Source organism: Physeter macrocephalus, chromosome 2 (assembly GCF_002837175.3).
Source record: "Physeter macrocephalus isolate SW-GA chromosome 2, ASM283717v5, whole genome shotgun sequence".
Taxonomy (NCBI): Eukaryota; Metazoa; Chordata; class Mammalia; order Artiodactyla; family Physeteridae; genus Physeter; species Physeter macrocephalus.
The window spans coordinates 137589003-137596614 of NC_041215.1; positions in this window are offsets into that span (position 1 = coordinate 137589003).

Consider the following 7612-nt stretch of genomic DNA (forward strand, 5'->3'; position numbering starts at 1 on the left):
AATCTCCTATATATCCTCCCCCCAACCCTTGTCTCTTTGGAGCAGTCCCTCAGAGCTATCTGAGATGCTGTGTCCCGGGCTTAAGGTCTCAGTTTTGTCCGCTGAATAAAACATAATTCTCAACTTTAAGGTTGTACATTTTTTTTTCAGTTGACAGTACAGAGGGGAGTGTTGGTTCAGTCCTCGATGTTTAACAAGTCCCTTCATAATGACTCTGGGGAACAAGCAGTCCAGGGACATTAGAGGACAGAGGGGTGCAGTGGGTTACACTGGATGGAAATAGCAAAGGCCTGAGGGGAGGAGAGATGTCGAGAGATGGATGAACAAGACCATGTAATTTTTCATTTTATTTCCAAGCATTTTTCCCATCACCTTTCTCGTAGGAGCAACGTACAGCTTCTCTCAGGAAATGGCTTCTCCCCTCTCTGCCCTACTTGGCTCTGCAAGGACCAAGAGATTGCTCTGGATTTTGCCACATTTATCTGGAGACATTTTGACCTCACGGCAGACACTTTGCTCTGTCAAATAACAGATGGTTATTCATAGCTCATGAAAGAACTGAATAAGCCATAAAGTTTAGTCATGGGCAAGAACAATTATCCAAGGGTAATTACATGCCACTCTTTTCAGGACTAGCTAAGAAATACAAAGTATTGGACTTCTTTCCAATTCAAATTTAAGGTTATTGGTAGAAATAACACAAAATAAAGCCAACAAAAACTGAGGCTGCATACAGTAGACGTCATTATAGATAAAAACTGAACAAAAAATCATTGCTAATGTTGAAAAGTATGAAATTGAACCCGAAAGAAATGAGTCTTGTAGAAATAATCAACGGAAAATGAAACGGACAGGATGTAAAAATACACGTTAAATTTTTTAAGATTTAGATTGACGGAAGAGTTCTTAACGAATTCTTAACAAAATGTATTTATTTATTTATTACTAATTTTTTTTATGTGGACCACTTTTAAAGTCTTTGTTGAATTTGTTAAAATAGTGCTTCTGTTTTACGTTTTGGTTTTTGGCCCCAAGGCATGTGGGATCTTAATTCCCTGATCAGGGCTTGAACCTGCACCCTCTGCAGCGGAAGGCGAAGTCTCAACCACTGGGCCGCCAGGGAAGTCCCCTTAACAAAATTTAGATCTGTGCAAATTACCCAAGAAATGTGGCTCTGTAGAAGTAATAGGCACAAAAGAATACTCATTAGCAGAAGATACAATTCCTGAAATTAGACATCGTTTAAAAACAAAAACAAAAAAAACACACAAAAATGGATGACTCAAATCTTCACTGAAAAATAAAAATGGAAACAATCTGGTTAACTGCACTGTGTAGAAGTTGATCCAGAACTAAACTGGCTTAATGGAATTAGCTTCAGAAAATGCTTCCTTGACAGACTTCAACAGCTGCTGGTATAATTCTGATTAAATGATGGCGCATGAACTCAGAGTCAGAAACTTTCTCAGGCTGAAAATGTCTTCTGGTCAAAATGGTGAAGCCAAACAGCCTAACTTGAGAGACCCTCAGGGATGGGCCAACCTTTCCCTTGGCACCGGTGGGGTTGGTCATGCCACGCCGGGCCCCTGGGGCCAGCGGCCAATCCAGCGACCACATGTGAGCCGAGCACAGTCTGTCAGAGCCCTTCCATGAGATTTAATACTTGGACTCTGCCAGAAGGAAAGTCTCGTTCTTTCTTCTAGGTCACAAGCTGTAAGAATCCAGACTTGGGCTCCGGCGGCCACCTTGGCAGCCAGGTGGAGACACCTGCTTGAAGAACAAAGTCAGTCCACGTTGAGACAGAGAAGGGAAGGCAGCAGGAGAGGGGGGCATGGAGAGAACGGACGGCCTCCCCTGAGCCCGGGGCTCCAGCCGTGCCTGCAGCCCTCAGGTCCTGGATTTGCCAGGTGGGTGAGCCAGCCCTTTAAGTTGGGTTTCCGTGACCTGTGACCTAAAGAGCCTGAAGAGCACAGGAGCTGACCTCTGGATCAGGTCACAGAGCAGGTGTCAGAGAGTGAGGGGATGAGGGAGCCAGAAGGCAGGAGGTTGCAGCACAGACGTGGTCGCAGATGCAAGTCTCAGCGTGATGCCAAGATGCGGCTCGAGGTCCTGAGCACGCCTGCCTGAATATCGGTGAGGGTCAATAATCGTGAGAAAGCTGAGGGATCGGGGCTAGGATGGTGACTATGTGACCCACTAGGGCCTTCAAAATCGCCTAGAATGGTGTCTGCATTGGTGGAGAGATGAGGAGCCAGCCTCCAAAGTCCCTGGGGAACGAGAGGGGCTGGTCAGGAGGTCTGTAGGTGACAGTGAGGATGGGTCAAGGGCGGCATCCTCAGATGTTATGAGGCTCGAAACCAAGGAAGGCCCCTTCATGGGGCTGATTGTCAGAGTTCTATAAAGTTCAGTTCACCGACTCAGTGACTGTGGGCTGAATTGCGTCCCTGCCAAAATTCATATATTGAACCCCTAACCCCCAGCACCTTAGAAGGTGACCTGATTTGGAAACAGGGTCATTGTCAATGTTATTAGGTAGGATGAGGTCAGACCGGAGCAGGGTGTCCTCTGACGCAACGTGACTGATGCTCTTATAAAAGGAGGATGTTCGAACCCAGACAGGCACCCGGGAGAGCACCGAGCGAAGGAAGACGGAGGGGCGAGCCAAGCGGCACAAAGCGGCACAAAGCGTGTGAGCAGACCCTAGAAGCAGGGGGGGCGCCGCGGACAGATTCTCCCCGGCAGCCTCAGCAGGAAAGCTGCCCGCGGCCCCTCCGGCCTCCAGGCGGCGCGGGAACGCGCTCTGTGGCGTAAGGCACCGGCTGGCGGCTCCTGCCACGCTGCCCGGGGAGACTAGCGCGCTTAGGAGCCCATAATCCCACGCCAAGGGGTCCTCCCGAGAGAACGAGTGTGATGCCCAGACGGACGCGTGCGGGGGATCCTGTGAACCCCAGCTTGGAAACACACCGATGTCATCAACAGACGCGTGGATGAGCACGTGCCCCTTGGGCGAGGCTGTCACCCGCCCGATTGGGGTTCCCAGGGGGCCAGAGGCAGAGATGACAAGGCGTGGAGGCCGCCCATAGGGGTGGGGGGCCGCGAGCTGGGAAGGGGAGACTAAGCCCCTCCCTGGGAAGGGGACAAGGGAATGGAGCGGGGGTGGCGGGGGGAGAGAAGTTGGGGGCGTAGGGGAGCCCCGGCCCGGCTGGACAGGACCCAGGTGAGTGAGCTCTGTGTCCCCTCGCCACAGCCCCTCTCTCTCTCACGGGCCACCGCCGGAGGCCACTAAAGCCGTCCCGTCCCGAGACAGTCCCCAAAACCACGTGGCCGTGCCCACCTTGTACACCCTCACTTACAGGGCAGACCCAAAGCTCTGCCCGCCCCCTTTGGTCCTTTGGTCTGGAAAGACCCAGTTCCTGGTTCCTCCCCGTGTGGCCCCTTCACCCCATAGCCTGGGAAGCCCAGGCTCAGGCCCCTGCCCGCCCGGAGCAGCTCCGCCCAGGGCAGGGCTTTGACCCCCAGCTCCCACAGGCTCTGCGGCTTCGGGCAAACCCCTCAGGGCTCTGAAATGGTCCCTGCGTGTGTAAAACAGAGAGCTGGGGCTCACCGAGGTCCTTTCTAGAAGGTGATCACCAATGTCACGGCTGCAGGCGGGGAAACCCCTTCCGGGGCCCGAGAGTGGGCTCGTGTCTGACGCTCGGAAATGAAACGTCCGAGGAGACACACGTGCTGGCAAAGCAGGGGACTCTATTGGGAAGGGGCGCCCGGGGGGAGAGCAGCAGGGTGAGGGGACCCAGGAGGACGGCTCTGCCGCGCGGCTCGCGGTCTCGGGTTTTACGGTGATGGGGTGAGTTTCCGGGCTGTCTCTGGCCACTCGTTCTGACTCGGGGTCCTTGCTGGTGGTGTGTGCATGGCTCAGCCGAGATGGAGTGCAGCGAGAAGGACTCTGGGAGGTTGGCAGGACACGTGGACTGGCGTCTCCTCTCTCCTTTCGACCTCTCCCGAATTCTTCCGCTCGGTGGTGGCTTGTTAGTTCCGAGTTCCTTACCAGGACCTCCTGTCTAACGCACGTGGTTACTGTGAGGCCTGGCCAGGACGGGCGGTTTTCTGTCAGTGGTGCCCCTAACATCACCGTTCCGCGTTGCCCCAGAATTTGTCCCCCTCCCATCGCACTGCCCCGCTCTGGGTCCACTGTCCCCCCCGACTTGGCTCCCGCAAGCAGAGGAGGGTGAGGGTGCCGCTGGCTGCTGGGCTACAGGTTTGGCCAAGGGCCGGGCCAGGCCAGGCTGGGAAGGCCGAGCTGGGCCCCGGGCACTCCTTTCCCCTCGCAAATACACAGTCCCAGCCAGGCGCACACCCGCGGGGCTCTCGAATGGCCCTCCAGTCTCCGTCTGCAGGCTGGACTCTCCAGGAGGCCTGGTCCTCTGTCCCCATCCTCTGTCCTCCCGGGGAAGCCAGCCCAGGCAGGAAAAGCGAGCCCTCACAAACAGGCCGCACTCAAGGGTGCCATGTGTGTTCTAGTTTCTTTTTGAGCCTGAGCACACTTCGTTTCTGGCAGCATTGCCCAGATCATTCATCACCCAAGACAATTCTCATTTTCACTTAATGGGAAATCAAAGGTGTCCCCAAGTCACCGGCCCTAACGTTGGACTAACGTCGTGTGAGGTGAAACGGGAGGGCAGGGGGCTGCGTTGCTTACTTTTCTGTGACTGGTGAACGACTGGCACCTTCTCCTTCTTTTAAAACTCTTCCTTTTCACGCCAGAGAAAACCCAGTAGTGAGAACTGTGTCCCTTTAGGGAAAGGCTGCGCAGCCGAGAGCGCGGGGCTGCCTTACTGAGAGCCTGAGGCCTGACCTGACGCGCTGTCCTCCCACCACCTCCTCCTCGGGGTCACAGCCTGCATGGTTTGCTGCTCGGCCTTCAGCTGGTTCTGAGAAATAACTGTAATCTGTCCACTGGCACAACCGCAGCTTGTTCCGATCTAGGGGCACGAGCTGTTGCTGCAGTGCTGGGTGGAAGAGGCTGTCTTAGGGTCATTTCCCAGCCCTGCTTGCAGGCCAACCTGGAGGGAGTGTCTGGGGGGGTGGCGCTGATTCATCAAGATTCAGCAGTGCCATGAGGACACCATTGCCGGTGGCACTTTAGGGTGTATCGCTTGGGGAGATCGGGAAGCGACCTGGAGGTCTTGGTGAATGGGTGACAACTGGCTTTCTGCCACCCCCTGGCTATGGGACCTTGTTCACTAGTAGGGACGAGGCTGCAGTAACAGACAAACTAACCTATTGGAGGGAAGTCACGGCGGGGGTGGCTCCAGGTGTGGGCAGGGTGCTGGTGCTCTCCCCAGGTGGTCACCCAGGGATCCAGGAGGGGCTGCCATCTGGAACACGAGGCTTCCAAGAGCACCCCGGTGTCTCTATCCCAGGAGGGGAGGAAGGAAGGACATGGAGGAGGAACACAGGTGGGGTCTTCCTGGACCAGGCCTGGAGGAAACCGAAATGGCTCCCCCACATTCCATTGGCCAGAACTCAAGACACAGCATCCTCTATAAGCACAGGATGCTGGGAAGTGTAGTCCCAAACAGGGTGGAATGCTGGGAACTGGAGTCCCCAACAACACTGGAAACTGGGAAGGATAGTCTCTAATAGCATGGGATGCTGGGCAGTGTAGTCCAGCAGTGAGCTGGGGCTGCAGAGCTGCCATTATGGCCTTCCAGAGCACCTGGGATGGGGCAGGGGAAGAGGTCCAGAGGCTCTGCCGTGTGAGGACCTGATGAGAGAGCTGAAGACACTCATCCTGGAAAAGGAAACTCAAGTGCCTTGGCGTCTTCAAGTATTTGGAAGTCTGAAGCAGCTGGACTCTGTACTTGAGAATCCAAAGGGAAGTGGAGAAAAGGGTAAAATGCACAGAGAGCTATTTTGAGTCTCAGGGAAAATTCTCCCTGAGTGGAACAGCTGCTTGGTGAAGAAGGGATCTTGCTGCGCGGATGGAATCCCTAGGCCACGGAGAGCCCGCGGCCAAAACTGCAAAGCAAGGTTGCTCCTCCTCTTACTGCTTTTTAAAAATCGTTTTCTGCACATCCCTCTTTCTTTTCTTAATCCGTCTTGTTTTGTGTCCTTTTCTCTGATCTGTGAACCGTTGCTCCTTCATCCTGAGCAGGAGGTTGAGGCCTGGCCTGCAGAGCTGGGTTTATCCAGTTGTGTCTCGGCTCAGGCAAGGCCTCAGTTTCTGTTTGATACCTTGTTTCTTCACCAGAACAAGAAACAAAATTATTTGAGAGGAAGGAGGATATTGAAGGCCACCTACCTACCTTTAGAACAGACAAGAAATATTACAAAGCTCTGTTTGCAAGCCACCGTGAGCTTAAAAACAAGAGTGCCCCGGATGTTATCGTTACCAAATATTTCCCCATGATGTTCACGGATGTGACGTGGGAAGGCAGGGGACCTGATGCCACCAGGTGCGCACGCTCGGTGGGGGGCAGGCTGAGGGCAGGTCTTGCTGTATCGCCCTCTCAAGAGAGAAGGAGCCTGGAACTGTCAGCAAAGTCTTCTGCTCCCACGAGAACTGTCAGCCCGTCTCCTGCCAGGCAGGCACTGCAATTTGGCTCTAAATGGGGACAGTGCTCAGATCACAGCCTTCAGACTGGACAAGATGCCCCTTGAACTCAGCCTGGGACCCACCACGTGGCAAAGGTGGCCTGGTGACAAAAGGAGCTGCGGGGGGTGCTGGTTGGCAAGACCCCCCCCCCACCCCGTTCCCTCGGGGCCGAGCTCCCTGGCAGCCCTCTCCCCTCCCTGGGCCGATCCGCATATTCATCTCAGAAACCAAGTGGCTGCAATGCCTTCCCCACCCGGTGGGCAGGCCCAAGGGTCAGATACAGCAGTGCGTGCGGAGCTCAGCCCCCGGCCCAGGATGAGGGCTCAGGCGCCTCAGTTATTATCAGGAGCATTAAGCATATTGCTAATTCAGGGTCACCTTCAGCCCGAGCTGTGCCAGCCGCGCCTGATTTTCACCGCCGAAGAGCCCACAGGCCAATTCCAGGGTATTTTACTCTTTCAGTAAGTGTGTCTTTAATACTAACTCCAAACTCCCCTTCTCCTGTAGAAAAACACAGAAGCCTCCTCCGAAGACCCCCGAACCAACCCTGGAGCCTGCTTGCCTGCCGATGGGCCAGAGAAATAAGCGGGCCCCCGGCACACTCCCTCTGGCAGCGAGGCACCGCTTCCCCGGCAGCAGAGCAGGTCCCCCGCAGGGCCCCGCTCCCTGCACGCCCAGCTCTCCAGCTCGCGCTGAGCTCCGGTGAGCCCCGCACCTGTCAGGCAGCTGGCCTGGCCCGGATGGGCTGCCGAGGCCCCAGGCTGAGTCCCTGCGGCGGACAGCGGCTGGGGGCCCCCTGCCGGCCCCGCCTGTGTCAACCAGCAGCCCTGCCAGAGCAGAAGCGCTGGCCTGGTTAGTTTCTAGGTTGTTTATCTCACAGCACAGAACACACATTCCTGAGTGTGTGTTTAAATCCATAGATTCCGAAGGGCAACCAGGACTGTTTACCCAAAGCGGGGCCTCCTTAAACCATTGTTTTACGTAGCCCCCTTTTCCAAGCCATTTCCTATTTTCCTG